Raw genomic sequence first — 16814 nt, forward strand, 5'->3', positions numbered from 1 at the left:
ATGTCATTTGTAGGACAAAACAACAAAGAGCAAAGCAACTTTTCAACTTCTTTCCTTTTCTTCCCCTTGCATCCCTCAGAGTTTTTGCAGCAGATGTAACTGGAGAAGGATGGATGGGTGGAAGAGAGGTTTCTCATCCTCTTTCACAACCCCTGTCCTCCCTTAACAATGTCAAAATGTTCTCCTAAACTGATCCAGTAAAATCAGTTTGGTTTTTTTTTTTTGGGGGGGGGGGGGAGGTGCAACCATTATTTATATAACTTTTTTTTTTTTAATAAATCTTTTTTTTTTTCTTTTTAAGAGAACTTAGCTGATGGAAGAATATTTTTTATTGAATAGTGCATTTAGTTATGTCAGAAATATATGAAGAAAAAGTAAAAGTTATATCCTATTTTTGTAAACGAGGCAAACCCAAACCGTTTGCTGTTTTATATTTAGAATTTTCTATTAAAAGAAATAATAATTAAAAAAAAAAAAAAAGAGAAAAGAAAGAGAGAGAAGAAGACCCACAGAAATAATTGTTGCACCCATCATCTGTTTGTGGTTTTTTTGTTTTAACAAGCTTCTGTGCTGTTCTGACTGCCTCGTAGATGCTGGATGCTGAGACATGCAAAACAAGTCCTAAACGTTATGTTCTCGTTGTCTTCCAGCTCTCAAAAGACTCCAGTTGGTGAAACAAGCAGTGTTTAATCAAAAGGGCTTTCCCCCTACTTCCTTTCCTTTGGGATTCTCAACACTAAATATTAATTATGAGGAAGGAGTAGCTTGAAATATAAAATCTTACCCCAAACTGTCATTCTTTAGTTGTGCATCCTGGTCCTGAGATGTTTCTGGATGGAAGAAAGATGAAAGCTACCCACAATAACTAGGTATTGGCCATTGGAAACTAGGTGTTGGTTGGAAGCTGGATGAGGCACTTAATGCCATGGTTTAGTTATTAGAAGATTGAGGTGATAGGTTGGACTCGATGATCCTAGAGGTCTTTTCCAACCTGGTTAATTCTGTGATCCATCTCAGTCGGCCTGGGAAGAACAGCTCCTAAAAAGGTTTGGTGGGGGAGAAGTGGGGCAAATGAAATCTGAAGTAGATGAGAAGGTGGAATGAAAAGGACCAAATTCCAGATTGATTTAACAGAAGTGATTTTTATCTGGTGGAATGGGTTAGAGTAAAAATAAGGGAGCTGGGAAGCCGAGCTGCTGCAGTTCAGGAAGACTGTTGTTCACCTTGGGAAGCAGGGGATGACTTATGGACCATCTGGTTTTTGGTGGTTGTTTTTCTTCTTCACAAGAGCTTTTGGAATTGCTGGCTGGGAGACCTGAAAAAAAAAAATATTTCTAAGGATTCTTTTTGTTGTCAGCCAACTTGTTCACATCTGCCTCTCTCCCTCCAGCCCAGGTCTTGAATTCCTTTGTTAATCGTTTTTCAGCTGCCCTATTTTAGCCAACATATATTAGGTTGGTTTGGCTGTGATAGGGTTGGATGAGAACCCAGATGAAGGGACAGATTTCTCAAGGGTACTTTCATGGGGTAGATGCTGCTTAAGGTAATTTTCTGCTGGATTACAGTGCCTGTGAAACATTCCTCAGTGGATGTCGCAGTAAAATCGAGTCTGTTCTGTACTCGACAAAACAGGTGCAGCAAAGCTCCCTGTTCCCAGTTTGTTTGGCTCTGTGTCCACATCTGCTGGGTTGAGTCTGGCTTCCATGGTCAGCTTCTCCTGGCTTTCAGGATGCTAACTAGGTGATGACTTTTGGAGAGCCAGGTTTTGCCCACAGGAGAAATAATGCCTTTTATGACCATTAGTACTTGTCAGACTTGGAGGAGGCACAGGATCAGACCCATAGGGATCCGGCGGCTGCTAAAGGAGCCAAGATTAGAGTTAGGGATATTGCCATTCAGTAGCTTTTGACTCTATTATTCACTGCTGAATGTTGGATTTGCCCAATCTGTTTGTAAGTTCCAAGAAACAGGTTATTTCTGAACAAAAATAAAAAGGGAATGTCTTGTATTGGTGGGTGGAGAAGAAAAGCAACTTTAGCTCTGGCGTTGTGGTGGTCTTCCTGTAACTGCATTTCTCCAGGTGCAGGGAGTGAGGGGGGTGCAGATTAAGACCATAATTGGTTCAGGCATATAAAATTCAGCAGTCTATCAGGGGACACATGTGAATATAATGATTTTTCTCAGTTGTTGCTGTATGGTTTCAGAAATGGGCAAACCCCTTCTCAGCAGCACTGGGTAAGGTGGCTCAAAAGGAGAGGACAATCCTGCCTCACCGAGTCCTCCTTTTCATCACAGGGCTGCTCAGGAAAGCTGGCAGAAATGCTGACAAGATGGGTTTAGGGAGTCATTTACAGTGAGCCTGGAGTCTTACCCCTCAAATAAGTGGTCTGCAATCGGTGTAGGCATCCCTAGAAGGTGTTTTGGCCCATGTGGAGGCATCGTTTTTTCCTGGGTGACAATAAAAGAGGATAAAGATGTGAACAGCCAGGTCAGTCGAGGTTAACAGAGGTGGAGATGAATTCAGGACTAAGCAAGGTGTATGTGAATAACCTGGCAGCAACACTTGGGCACGGACACAGCTGAAATGGCAATCACCAAACTGGCACAAGAATTCTCCCTTGTTTCACCACAGCCTCTAACAATGTCCTGTGAGGCCTGAATGTAAAGGTCTAGGATTTGTTTTGCACACTTGGAATGGCATTTCCTTTGCAAGGGAGGTGGGAATACTAACATGAAGGATTAGTGGTTTTTCTTATGTTTTGATTTGTTTTGTTTTGTTTTTTTCCCATTTTGTTTATATTTTCCAATGTCTTATGGGAGCCTAAGTTATTTTTCTCTACCTCATATGTACAGCTTGTAGGTATAAATCTGATTCTGAGTGACTGTTGAGAATGTATTTAAGTTATTTAACATCTTTGTATAACAAAAAAAAAGGAGGAAAAAAAAAAAGCCAGAACAAATGAAACAATAAATGTATTTTAAATTATACCTGAAGTGTGCTCCTCTTTCTTCACATCTGCTGGAAAAGGTCTACCTTCAGGGGCTGCAGCAACTCCTGCCACAGAATCACAACGTGGTGATTAATGGAAGGGATCTCTGGTGAGCATCCACTCCAAACTCCCAGCTAAAGAAGGGTCATCCACACAAAGTTGCCCACGTTGTCATAGAATCAGTCAGGATTGGAAGGGACCACAAGGAGCAGCCAGTTCCAACCCCCCTGCCATGGGCAGGGACACCCTACCCTAGAGCAGGCTGCACACAGCCTCAGCCAGCCTGGCCTTAAACACCTCCAGCCATGGGACCTCAACCACCTCCCTGGGCAACCCATTCCAGCCTCTCACCACTCTCATCATCAACAACTTCCTCCTCACCTCCACTCTGAATCTCCCCACCTGCAGCTTTGCTCCATTTCCCCCCAGTCCTGTCACTCCCTGATATCCTGAAAAGTCCCTCCCCAGATTTTTTGTGTCCCCCCTTTGAATACTGGAAGGTCACAAGAAGGCCACCTGGGAGCCTCCTCTTCTCCAGGCTGCACATCCCCAACTCTTTCAGTCTGTGCTCACAGCAGAGCTGCTGCAGCCCTCTGAGCATCCTGTTGGCCCTTTTCTGCTCACACTCCAGCATGTTCACGTACCTCTTGTAATAGGAGCTCCAGAATTGGATGCAGTACTCCAGGTGAGGTCTCAGCAGAGTGGAGTAGAGGGGGAGAATCACCTCTCTGGCCCTGCTGGCCACACTTCTGCTGCTGCAGCCCAGGTTCTGGTTGTCTTTCTGGGCTGCAAGTGCACACTGCTGGCTCATGTTGTCCAGCAGCACCTCCTGGTCTCTCTCCTCTGGGCTGTTTTCCAGCCACTCACTGCCCAGCCTTTGTTTGTGCTTGGCATTGGCTTGACCCAGATGCAGGACCTTGCACTTGGTCTTGCTGAACCTCATGAGGTTGGCTTGTGCCCACCTCTTCAGCTTGTCTGCTGCACCACACAGCTTGGTGCCATCAGCAGACTTGCTGAGGCTACACTCAATGTCTCTGTCCGTGTCACTGACAAAGATGTTGACCAAGACTGGTCCCAGGATTGATCCTTGAGGGACTCCACTTGTCACTGGCCTGCATTTGGCCATGGAGCCATTGACAGCCACTCTTTGGGTGCAGCCATCAAGCCAGTTCTTTGTCCATCAGTGCTCCACCCATCAAACCCATGTTTCACCAGCTTGGAGACCAGGATGTGGTGTGGGACAGTGTCAAAGGCCTTGCTCAGGTCCAGGTAAATGCCATCAGTTGCTCACTCCTCATCAATTAATGTTGTGATCTGTTCATAGAAGGCCACCAGGTTTGTCAGGCAGGATTTGCCCTTGGTGCAGCCATGCTGATTGTAGCCAATCACCTCTTCACTCTTCTCCTGTCTCAGTAGTGCCTCCAGGAGGATCTGCTCCATGATCTTACCAGGTGCAGAGGTGAGCCTGAATGCCCTGGAGTTCCCCAGTTCCTCCTTCCTACCCTTCTTGAAAATGGAAGTTATGTTTCTCCTTTTCCAGTCAGTGGTTCACAATGTCCAGGCAGATTTGAATTCTCTCCAGACAAGACTCCACAACCTCTCTGGGTAGTCTGCTCCTGTGCTCAGGCACAGTTTTTCCTTATGTTTAGCTGAAACTTTCTGTCTTCTGGTTGGCACTTGTTGCTTCTTGTCCTGTCTCTGGGCACCACGTTCCTCAGGTGTGCAACTAGAAGCTTGTAAGAGGTTAGACCAAACCCTCACTTCTTTCTAAGCTACTTTCTAAGCTCTTCTTTATCAGTTTTAACTAATTTCTCATGCTTCCCTACAGGTCAGCACGCTCCCAGAAGCGGAGTGCAAAGCCCCAGCAGTGGCCCTAAGGAAAACAATGGGAGAGAAGGAGGAAGGAAGGAAACCTGTTTTTTTATTTTTCTGGAGGTGAAGTCCCTAATTTGATACTTGCTTTTTTTTTCAGTCCCAAACTCTTACAATACACATTCTAGCTTCACCCACTTCCTCTGTGGGAACAGCTGTCCAAACGCTGTTCCATCCTTGGCTACTGCGGCTTTACGACTCACATTAGCAGCTCTTTAAGGGGCTGGCCAAGGCTGGCTGTGAGGTTTCAAGCCTGTGATTTCTCATTACCCAACTGCCAGGAAGTGTAATGCAAGGTCAGTTGGGAAACTGAAGAAGGCAGGGAGATATGCTGCAGGGGTTGATCACAGTTGGCTGCATGGATCCCCATCTCCAAACCCATTATCTCCAATCATCCACTCTTCTTGCTTAAAACTACCTAGACCAAACATCATCAAAGTTATTTGCTTGGGGCTTGGTCCTGAAGGGTCTTAGAGAACAAATCTTAGAAGGGAACTGGGATTTATAGAATCATAGAATCATAAAATCAACCAGGTTGGAAGAGACCTCCAAGATCATCCAGTCCAACCTATCACCCAGCCCTATCCAATCAACCAGACCATGGCACCAAGTGCCTCAGCCAGGCTTGGCTTCAACACCTCCAGGGACAGCCACTCCACCACCTCCCTGGGCAGCCCATTCCAATGCCAATCACTCTCTCTGTGAAGAACTTCCTCCTAATATACAGCCTACACCTCCCCTGCCACAACTTGAGACTGTGTCCCCTTGTTCTATTGCTGGTTACCTGGGAGAAGAGGCCACCTCCCACCTGGCTACAATGTCCCTTCAGGTAGTTGCAGACAGTAATAAGATCACCCCTGAGCCTCCTCTTCTCCAGGCTAAACAGGCCCAGCTCCCTCAACCTCTCCTCATAGGATTTGTGCTCCAGGCCCCTCACCAGCTTTGTTGCCCTTCTCTGGACACATTCCAGCACCTCAACATCTCTCTTGAATTGAGGGGCCCAGAACTGGACCCAGCACTCAAGGTGTGGCCTGACCAGTGCTGAGTACAGGGGAAGAATAACCTCCCTTGTCCTGCTGGCCACACTGCTCCTGAGTCAGCCCAGGATGCCATTGGCTCTCTTGCCCACCTGGGCACACTGCTGGCTCATCTTCAGCTTACTATCTATCAGTACCCCCAGGTCCCTTTCCTCCTGGCTGCTCTCAGCCACTCAGTCCCCAGCCTGTAGTGCTGCTTGGGGTTGTTGTGGCCAAAGTGCAGAACCCTGCACTTGGCCTTGTTCAATCTCATCCCATTGGCCTCTGCCCACCCATCCAGCCTGTCCAGGTCCCTCTGCAGGGATTGTTTATCCTGGAGAAGAGGAGGCTCATTGCTCTCTACATCCCCCTGAAAGGAAGTGTAGAGAGGTGGGGGTTGGTCTCTTCTTCCTAGTATCGGGTGATAGAACACTTGAAATTGTGCCAGAGAGGTTTAGGCTTAGGTTGGAGGTTAGGAACAACTTCTGTACTAAAAGAGTGGTCAAGCCTTGGAACAGGCTGCCCAGTGAGGTGGTGGAGTCACCATCCCTGGAGGCACTCAACAAACCTGTGGACATGGCGCTCTGGGACATGGTTTGATGTCCATAGGTTGATGGTTGGAGTTGATGATCTTGAAAGTCTTTTCCAGCAACAAGAGGCAAAGCAGAACAAAACCACTTCTCCACTTCTGCCACCTCTAAGTCTTTCAGTGGGAATCAAAGCTGGCTGGAGATGACATTAGACACCTGTCTTCCTTGTTTGCTATTGCCTGCAGAACTGGTGGGTTGTAGTCAGGTTAATAGCATTTGTAGCTGCTGTCCAATCCAGCACCTCCCTCGGATCTGGGATGTAGCGATAGCGAGAGGTGGTGCTGCTGTTTGCTTGGAGGAGGAGACATTCCACTTTGTACATCCTCTCTCAGGTCATCTCTGCTCTTACTTTCAAAAGTCCTGCTGTGGGCATATGGAGCAGGATAGACTTTCCGGATGCATCTCCATGAGTTCCTTAATTCTAGATCTCGTGTCAGTGCCACCTGATGTACAACAGCCCACACCCAACTATTAAACACTCCTGCCCTCCAGAACAAGGTGGCTCTGTGCAAAATGTGCCCTGCAAATGGCCCTTGGACCATGCTAACTCTCCAGCCATGTCCAGGAACTGCTTGGGAGCCTGTCTTTACCTGAGCCAAAAGCACATCAGGGAGTTTCTAATACTCTGACAATATATTCAACCAAGTTTCACTGCCCAGGAATGTTCCTTGTGACTCTTTGAATCTGCTGAAAGAGATGCAGAAATTGAAGTGCTCTACAAATAACCCTCCCACACTAAGGCTGAAGTATGTTTTGGTCAATTCTTTCACTCTTCTGGTGAGGAAACCACAGGTCAGAGAAGGCTGGCTTTCCTGGTTGGCCAAAACTACAGCAAGAGACAAATCTATCACAGCTGCTCTAGAATGGTAACCTCCAGGTACTCCTGAAGTTATCTTTGTGAGGAGTAGCTATAACTAGACCTCACAATGCTGCATCACTTTAAGGATAAGACACAGCCAGACCTTGAAAAAGACCTCATGCCACAAGACAGCCAAAGTGAAGTTAGCCCATTTGTGTGTCTATCACCGTTTGTGCATCCTGCATAGCCTTCCACTGCTTCATTCCACCTGCTCAGGGGCTGAAGAGCCACAGCTTCATTTAATGATTTGACTGAGGTCTTATATAAGAAGTGCAGGTAGCATGACCTCCACCTGTAGTTATTGGAGAGGTAATCACACCTAGAGAACACCAGAGAAGGTAAGTTGTGCTTTCTTCATTGTTCATCCCTTGTGTTCTCTCTCTGTATGTCTGTCCCTGCAGATGTATTTTTGCTCATGTCTCCTATAAAATGTAATGGCTGGCAGCATTCACTGCAAGACAGAGAGCTGTGGTGGTGAGATGTGCTTTAGCACCTGATTTGGTAGAGTTAGAGAATGGCTGTGCTCAATCTTAGAAGTCTTTTCCAGCCCAAATGGTTCTGTGAATATCACAGTATCACAGTATCATCAGGGCTGGAAGACACCTCACAGATCATCAAGTCCAACCCTTTACCACCGAGCTCAAGGCTAGAGCATGGCACCAAGTGCCACGTCCAGTCCTGCCTTGAACAGCTCCAGGGACGGCGACTCCACCACCTCCCCGGGCAGCCCATTCCAGTGTCCAATGACTCTCTCAGGGAAGAACTTTCTCCTCACCTCCAGCCTAAATTTCCCCTGGTGTAGCTTGAGGCTGTGTCCTCTCATTTTGGTACTGGCCACCTGAGAGAAGAGAGCAACCTCCTCCTGGCTACAACCTCCCCTCAGGTAGTTGTAGACAGCAATGAGGTCTCCCCTGAGCCTCCTCTTCTCCAGGCTAACCAATCCCTAAGGGTCTGATACAAAGCCTTCAGGAATCTAAAGGAGGACCCTCATGGGCTCTAAGCAGAGTGTGAAATTCCACATCCACAGAGCTAGTATTAGAATAGCAGTTATAAATAGCAGAAGTCCAGAGCCTGTGCTTCAGCCCATTCTCCACCTCTCCTTTGATGAGGAACCACCCAAAGTCTCTGGGTAGGCCTTCAGTTTGCTAAGTGTGCTCTGGCCAATACCTCCTGCCCTGAAGAGCTTCATACTGTATCAGGTAAGACAAAAAAGGGAAGAGTCTCAGAGCTCTGGCTGCCTGGAGCTGTGTCTATCTCTAGACGACGCTGTTCCCGTCTTCCACCAGCTTCAGCTCCTGCTAACTTCAATAAGGATTTAGACTTTGCATCCCAATGGCACTGCTGTCTTGGCTACATTTTCCTCGATAGCCTTCTCAGCTTCCCCAGGCAGTGCTGTTTGCCAAGGTGCTAATTGCAAGGGCATTTGTGATCAATTATCGCTCATTTCTCCCCCTCACTTGCCCAGAAGAATCCCTCAAGGGATTATGCTCATTACAGCAGGACCAGGCTCTCTGAGTGGTGTTGCAGCAGCCTGCTGCCAGGGCTGAGGGAAGAAGAAGAAAAGGAAGGCATGAACTGGAGGGACCTCCATGCCTAGAGAATCCACTGACTTCCTCTGGGAATCATAGAACCAACCAGATTGGAAGAGGCCTCCAAGCTCATCCAGTCCAACCTAGCACCCAGCCCTATCCAATCAACCAGACCATGGCACTAAGTGCCTCAGCCAGGCTTGGCTTCAACACCTCCAGGGACAGCCACTCCACCACCTCCCTGGGCAGCCCATTCCAATGCCAATCACTCTCTCTGTGAAGAACTTCCTCCTAATGTCCAGCCTATACTTTCCCCAGCACAACTTGAGACTGTGTCCCCTTCTTCTGTTGCTGGTTGCCTGGCAGAAGAGTCCAACCCCACCTGGCTACAGCCTCCCTTCAGGTAGTTGTAGACAGCAATGAGCTCTGCCCTGAGCCTCCTCTGCTGCAGGCTGCACACCCCCAGCTCCCTCAGCCTCTCCTCACAGGGCTGTGCTCCAGAGCCCTCCCCAGCTTCATCACCCTTCTCTGGACACCTTCCAGCACCTCAACATCTCTCTTGAATTGAGGGGCCCAGAACTGGACACACCACTCAAGGTGTGGCCTGAGCAGTGCTGAGCACAGGGGCAGAATAACCTCCCTTGTCCTGCTGGCCACACTGCTCCTGAGCCATGCCAGGATGCCATTGGCTCTCTTGGCCACCTGGGCACACTGCTGGCTCATCATCAGCCTACAATCATCTAAGGCTCCTTGATGACTCAGGACAGAGAACTGTGTCTGAGATACCTCTACTTTTTTTTTTTTTGCAAGGATTGAAGAAATTGGTTTGTAACTTCTATCAAGGCAGCACTTAAATTGAAGTCTTGGACAAAACTGAAAAACATGAAGATATTGAGGCACTGATGGGTGGCCTGTACCTGATTTTGTGTGTCTTTGATTACTTGTAACACTAGTAGAAGGACTCAAGCATCAAGGCAGGTCTGCTATCATGTTTTCCATGAGCAACTCCTGCCTTATTCTTCTGTTTATTGTCTCTTAAAGCAGGGAGACCTCAATAAACCCAAAATTTTCCCTTCTCCAGGTGTAAATGATCTCACTTGTTCCTGTTAGCCTTTCCTTATTCCTTCTGACATGTCACTGGGATATGTACCCATGCATCCAAAGAGGGCCAATAAGGCTGGTGAAGAGAGAAGCTGAGTGATGTGGGGTCGCTCAGCCTGGAGAAAAGGAGGCTGGAGGGAGAACTTCTCACTCTACAACTCCCTGAAAGGAGGTTGGAATCAGGTGGGGGTCAGTCTCTTCACCCTAGTAACAAACAATGGGACAGGATTAAATGGCCCTCAGTGATCAGCACTAATGTAAAATGGCAGCAGGAGAAACTTGAGCTCCTGTCCCTAGGGAGTCCACTCGGAAGCCCAACAACAGCCAGGATGTCCTTTTTGCCACCAGGTGGAGCTGGGAGCGAGCTCCTTGGAAGGGGCCAGGTGCTAACACCCTGGGAATGATCACACAACCTCTGTGGAGAACTGAATAGAGGAGTTTTTGATTTGTTGGTTGTTTTTTCCCCCCCATCTAGGAAATTCATGTCTATATTACCAAGAAACTTCCTGCTGGAGAAATCAAAGAAGGAATTGCAGGCAGATTCATTTTTAAGAGTGGACCCCTGATGAGATGTCAATGTGGAAAGGTTATTTCAAAGGTCATCTAGTCCAACCTTGCTAAAATGAGCAGTGAGATCTTTAACTAGATGATGCTTCTCAGGTCCTTGTCCAAACACAGTTGACTGTTGGTTGGGAGGATCAAAGCTGTTGCTGCTGTTTATCTCATGCACAATGGCTACATCAGCTTCTTGCTCCTGTCTGTGATCACCTTGCACCTTGGGACTTTTGGGCCAGGTTTGCTGAGAACAAGAATGGATCCAGGCTAGTTCTGTGGAACTTCTGCCCTCATGCACTGGTACCTGCTTGAGTGACTACTGCACCCCTGCTGACCACCTTCTGTTATTTCAGCCCTGAGTCAAAAATGCTCATCTGACACACATCTCCCATTTATAAAACCCTCTTAACCACAACTCACAGATGTTCTTGGGGCAAGTAGGTGGAAAAGGAGATCTCCAAGGTGGAGCTCTAGGAAATGGGTTATTGGGGCTTCTCTGGGCTGCAGACCACTGTTCTTGTTCCATGTGTTATGGTCACATCTTGTGGCTACAGCCAAGGGTCTTGAGTTTTACAGTACTGAGAATGTCAACTTTGATTGCAACTAAATCACATTTAGGTGACTTTCTTCTGCAGTTTCTTCTCACCACTACTTCAGGTGATCCTCACTGGTGAGCTTGACTCTGGGGAGAGGGGAGAAGCATTTTCTTGGGGTGTCTCTGGATTGCAGACCACTGTTCTTGTTCCATGTGTTATGGTCACATCTTGTGGCTACAGCCAAGGGTCTGAGTTTTACAGTACTGAGAATGTCAACTTTGATTGCAACTAAATCACATTTAGGTGACTTTCTTCTGCAGTTTCTTCTCACTGCCATGTGTACCTTCTCATCACCACCACTTCAAATGATCCTCACTGGAGAGCTCGACTCTGGGGAGAGGAGAGAAGCATTTTCTCCCAAGGAGTTCACTCAGGTTTATTTACACCCAACCAGTGTGTTTCTAGCTTGTGTTTTTCTGTTTCCCCCAGCTGGGCCATTCCTTCCCCAAGCTGGTTTATGTCTTTTCCATACTCTCTGCATCTTTCACAGGCCTGCTGGAAAGGCTTTGCAAGCTCCCATGGAGGTATCATAGGTAATAAAATACCTTACCAAATGCTGTGCAAACAAGTGAGGTCACCCTGTTTAGTAAATCTGTGTTTCCCTCAAATGAGGATAAAACTTTGTCCTCTCAGACCATTGGAAAGTCTAACACTTTCCTTTCCCCCCCTTTCTTCTTCCCATTTGTCTGAATTCCTTCTATTGGGTCCCCTTTTATCCCCCCTATTAATCCAATCCTAACTGGCAACGATGGACACCTTAATGAGCAATCTCCCAGCCCACAATGCTGCCTTTTTCTCAGCCCCAGTAAAGAAGCTGAGTCCTACTAATACCAGCTTTATTTTCATTGGCACATTCCAGAGCTGGAGCCACCCAGTTGTTCCTTGCAGAGGGCTCCTTAATCAATATTAAACAGCTGACAGTGCAAGCAGCTTCCCTCTGCAAACAATTATCAATCAAATTTGGGAGGCTTTGGTGTGCAATAAGCCTGTGAGATGGGGGTGAATGGGGCACTGCATGAATTGAGTTTTGGCAGAGGGACTCCTAGAATGGTTTAGGTTAGAAGGGATCTTTAAAGGCCATCTAGCCCAACCCCATGGCAGTCAGCAGGGATATCTGCAACTAGAGAAGGTTACTCAGAGCTCCAAGAACCTGGCCTGGAATGATTACAGGCATAGGGCATCTACCACAGGGTCTCAGCAGCCTCAGTGTGAAAAATCATAGAATCAACCAGGTTGGAAGAGACCTCCAAGCTCAGCCAGTCCAACCTAGCACCCAACCCTATCCAATCAACCAGACACAGCTCTAAGTGCCAAATGTCTTCATTATAGAATCATAGAGCAGCTTGGATTTTTGGCCTGTAATGCTCATCTAATTATTAGAGAAATAATGAGGTTCTTAACTGAATAAGCATATTTAGGAAATAAAGGGCACTTGAGCTAAAATTCAGAGAGAAATCCAACACATTGACTGTACCTCAGCACTCTTTGAGTTTAGTTGTAGGTCCTGCACTACTCCTAGATATATTGATTAAAATGTTTTAGCTTCTTTAGCTTAAAGTTTTTGCTTGGTGACGTGGACAGTGGCACTGAGTGCAGCCTCAGCAAGTTTGCTGATGACACCAAGCTGTGTGGAGTTCTGTGTGCAGTTCTGGAGCCCCCAGCACAAGAAGGACATGGAACTGCTGGAATTCAGAGGAAGGAACAGAGGAGGCCATGAAGATGCTCAGAGGGCTGCAGCAGCTCTGCTATGAGGACAGGCTACAAGAGTTGGGGCTGTGCAGCCTGGAGAAGAGAAGACTTCCAGGAGACCTCATAGTGACCTTCCAGTATCTGAAGTGCACCTACAGGAAGGCTGAGGAGGGACTATGGAGAAGGTCTTGTAATGACAGGACAAGGGGTGAAGGGTTTAAACTGGCAGAGGGGAGATTGGAACTAGATGTTAGGAAAGGGTTGTTTGCAGTGAGGGTGGTGAGACACTGGCACAGGTTGCCCAGGGAGGTTGTGGAGCACAGAAGCACAGAATGTGATCAAAGATCACATTGGGTGCTTCTGTGCTCCACAAGCTCCCTGGAGGTGTTCAAGGCCAGGTTGGATGAGACCTTGAGCGACCTGTTCTAGTGGGAGGTGTCTCTGCCTATGGCAGGTGGTTGGAACTGGCTGACCCTTGAGGTCCCTTCCAACCTAACCCATTCTATGATTCATTCTAAGATCCCCTCTCAGGCTGCTCTTCTGGAGGCTAAACAGCCCCAAGTCTCTCAGCTTTTCCTCCTCACAGATAGGCTGCAGGACCCTCAAGCACCTTTATAGCCTCTCTGGTGGTTCTTTTGCATCTCTCCTGAACTTCAAATGTTAATGTTGATGAACTTAACATATAGTTTGGATTTCACTTTCTTAATGTGCTTTAATTATTACTTTTCATAGAATCAAGCAGGTTGGAAGAGACCTTCAAGCTCATCCAGTCTAACCTAGCACCCAGCCCTATCCAGTCAACCAGACCATGGCACCAAGTGCCTCATCCAGTCTTTTCTTGAACATCTTCAGGAATGGTGACTCCACCACCTGCCTGGGCAGCCCATTCCAATGCCAATCACTCTCTCTGCCAACAACTTCCTCCTAACATCCAGCCTAGACCTCCCCTGGCACCGCTTGAGGCTCTGTCCCCTTTCTCTGATGCTGGTTGTCTGGGAGAAGAGACCAACCCCACCTGGCTACAACCTCCCTTCAGGTAGTTGGAGACAGCAATGAGGTCAGCCCTAAGCCTCCTCTTCTCTAGGCTGGTTGCACAGAACCAATAAAACTCAATCCAGCCCAAGAACTTGTTTGGGTTTTTTCTTATTGACATCAGCATTTTTATCAACTGCAAGTGTCCTTTCCCCTCAGAACTGCGTTGAGGAGGAAATTCTGCAAATATTTTGCTTTCCTTTGGATCAAGACTGGGAAGAAACTGGAAAGCACAGGATTTACCACAGCATGGAAAATGTGATTCCTCTCCAGCTCCCGTGCTCGCAGGTACCAGGCTCTTTGCGGTGCCTTTCAAAAAGGATCTGAGAACAGATTGTGGAATAGACTTTCCAGGAACATGGTAGAACCCCCTGTTGCTTGAGGAATGCTAAAGCTGATTTGACAAAGCCCCAGAGAATATGTTCTTGAGGGCAATTTGGTGTTGGCAGGCGAGTGGATGGGTTGACTTAAGACATTCTTTATGCCTCCATGAAGGGAGGACAAAATGTTTATTTTGGTTTCAGGCTTTAATAGGTTTGGAGATGTTTCAAGCTACTGGAGGCTGCAACATTCAAGTATTCAGTCCAGAGACTTCTCCATGTTAGTTAGTTAGTTATTAATTCGTTTTCTTTTTCAGGAGGACCAAAAGCAATCTGTGCAATGAGCTAGGCAAAACCTTCCTCGTGTTACACTTTGCGTTCACAAAGAGCTTTTCCACCTGAAGAATGAGCAGGTAGAGGAGTAAGTTCTCTCTTCTCCATGATCCCACTATTGAATCTCCTTTGGCTTTTGGTCCAACTGACATAAGAAAAGTTAAAAATCCTTTTTGAATTCAGAGTTGGAAGGGACCACAAGGATCAGACAGTTCCAACCTCCTTGCCGTGGCCAGGGACACCCTACCCGAGAGCAGGCTGGAGCAGCCTCAGCCAGCCTGGCCTCAAACACCTCCAGCCATGGGGCCTCAACCACCTCCCTGGGCAACCCAGTCCAGCCTCTCACCACTCTCATGCTCAACAGCTTCCTCCTCACCTCCACTCTGAGTCTCCCCACCTCCAGCTTTGCTTCATTCCCCCCAGTCCTATCACTGAGAGCCTAGAAGGTCTCTCCCCAGCTTTCTTGTTACCCCCTTCAGATACTGGGAGGCCACAAGAAGGTCACCTCACAGCCTCCTCTTCTCCAGCCTGCACAGCCCCAACTCTTTCAGTCTGTGCTCACAGCAGAGCTGCTGCAGCCCTCTGAGCATCCTTGTGGCCCTTCTCTGGACATGTTCCAGCATCTCCACATCCTTCTTGTAATGGGGGCTGCAGAGCTGGATGCAGTCCCTCAAGTGAATATGAATCCCTCCCATGAATATTAATTCATCACTTGTTTTCTCCTGCAGGAGTAGTGTCTCATGGCTTCCTCTTCATTCCCGTTGGCTGTTGCCATTTCCCTGGGGCTTTACAAGGAGCTGTGTTTTCTTCAGAATGTGGAGACTTTCTTCCCTCTCAGTTTTCCAACAGCACCTCAGGAAGCCAAGGCCCTTGGAAATGTGGACTCAAAGGGGAAGCAGGTGATGTGAGCTCGCTGTGAGTAAGGCTGCAGGGTGGCTGCAGAAGAACGGCGTTCCAAGAGCTTCTGATATAAACGCCGATCTGCTGGGGCACGATCTGACCCTGCTGCTCTTTCTTCTTTCCTCCCTTTCCTTTCCCTGCCTCTTTTAATTGTGTGTGTCCTTTTCACTGCCCAGTGGGTTGTGTGTTTTGGATGAGGAGGTACCTCCTGCTCTCTCTTGTGACGGGTTTCAAGGACGGGTCCACCAAGAGCGTTAGGAGAGCAGATAAAACCTCGGGAACTCTCTGGGTCCAAGTGTGAGTCATCAGAAGGGTTGATTTGAAGGGACAGCTGAACTAACATTGCCTAAGATGCCTATTAAAAACATTGGCAGTCAAAGAAGGATCACTCACTTATTTGATCATCCCTTTTGGAAATTAGCAAAACAATCTGCAGAGATTAGGAATAATATTTTGACGTCAAGATAAGGACTTCTCAGTTGTGGTAGTTTTGTGTTGGTGGTTTGGTTTGATTTTATTTGCTTTTTGTTTCTTTTACATTTTTATGACTTCCTCCCAGTTTTACTCAGGAAATCATAGAAATACAAAATACTCCTTTGGTGGGACTGATATTGGAAACAAACCCAGAAGCCTTGGGTACGTTTTGTAAGCCTAATTATGGATTTTCTCCCCCATGATCCATTATTCTTTTTATTAGCCTGGGACAAGCTGCCTGAGGGTTCTGGGAAATGAGCAGTTAACCCCATGTTCTCTGGGCTCAGTTTGCCTGTGGTTTGGTGCCTGGGTGAGTCATGTGGCTTTTGGGGAAGTTAGAACCTTTCTGGGAAAAATTCTCAATGAATTGCTCCCTTCAGGTAATGGCTCAGGGGTGACCTCATTGCTGTCTACAACTACCTGAAGGGAGGATGGAGCCAGGTGGGGTTGGGCTCTTCTGCCAGGCAAACAGCTACAGAACAAGGGGACACAGTCTCAAGTTGTGCTGGGAGAGGTCTAGACTGGATGTTAGGAGGAAGTTGTTGTCAGAGAGAGTGATTGGCATTGGAATGGGCTGCCAAGGGAGGTGGTGGAGTTGCTGTCCCTGGAGGTGTTGAAGCCAAGCCTGGATGAGGCACTTAGTGCCATGGTCTGGTTGATTGTCCAGGGCTGGGTGCTAGGTTGGACTGGATGCTCTTGGAGGTCTTTTCCAACCTGGTTGATTATATTCTAAGAAGACCTTCTTCCCATGGTACAAAATGGACTCTGCAAGATATGCTCCATCTCCAAAAGCACCATTTCCAGGTGTGGTTTTGAGACCACCTCTCAAGGTTGATTCCTGTGTGTGGTGATCCCAAGGCTGTATGATGAATGGTGGCTCGACCGAATCCAGTGAAGTGTCCATTCATGCAGGACATTATTGCAGCTAAGGTGAAAGGCAATGCTGAACATCACAAAT

At 47.4% G+C, this 16814-nt stretch overlaps 1 long non-coding RNA gene across 2 annotated transcripts; it reads left to right on the forward strand.

Moving 5' to 3' along the window:
* Nucleotides 1–7601: 7601 nt before the first annotated feature.
* On the forward strand, nucleotides 7602–15764 carry LOC135185801 (uncharacterized). 2 transcript variants are annotated; one of them, XR_010306624.1, is made up of 4 exons: nucleotides 7602–7665; nucleotides 13989–14117; nucleotides 14467–14562; nucleotides 15211–15764. It is a non-coding gene; the product is annotated as an uncharacterized LOC135185801 (long non-coding RNA). The 2 variants fall into 2 exon arrangements; XR_010306625.1 differs by lacking the exon at nucleotides 14467–14562.
* Nucleotides 15765–16814: the final 1050 nt, after the last annotated feature.

The sequence above is a fragment of the Pogoniulus pusillus genome, chromosome 23, assembly GCF_015220805.1.
Source record: "Pogoniulus pusillus isolate bPogPus1 chromosome 23, bPogPus1.pri, whole genome shotgun sequence".
In the NCBI taxonomy this organism is placed as follows: Eukaryota; Metazoa; Chordata; class Aves; order Piciformes; family Lybiidae; genus Pogoniulus; species Pogoniulus pusillus.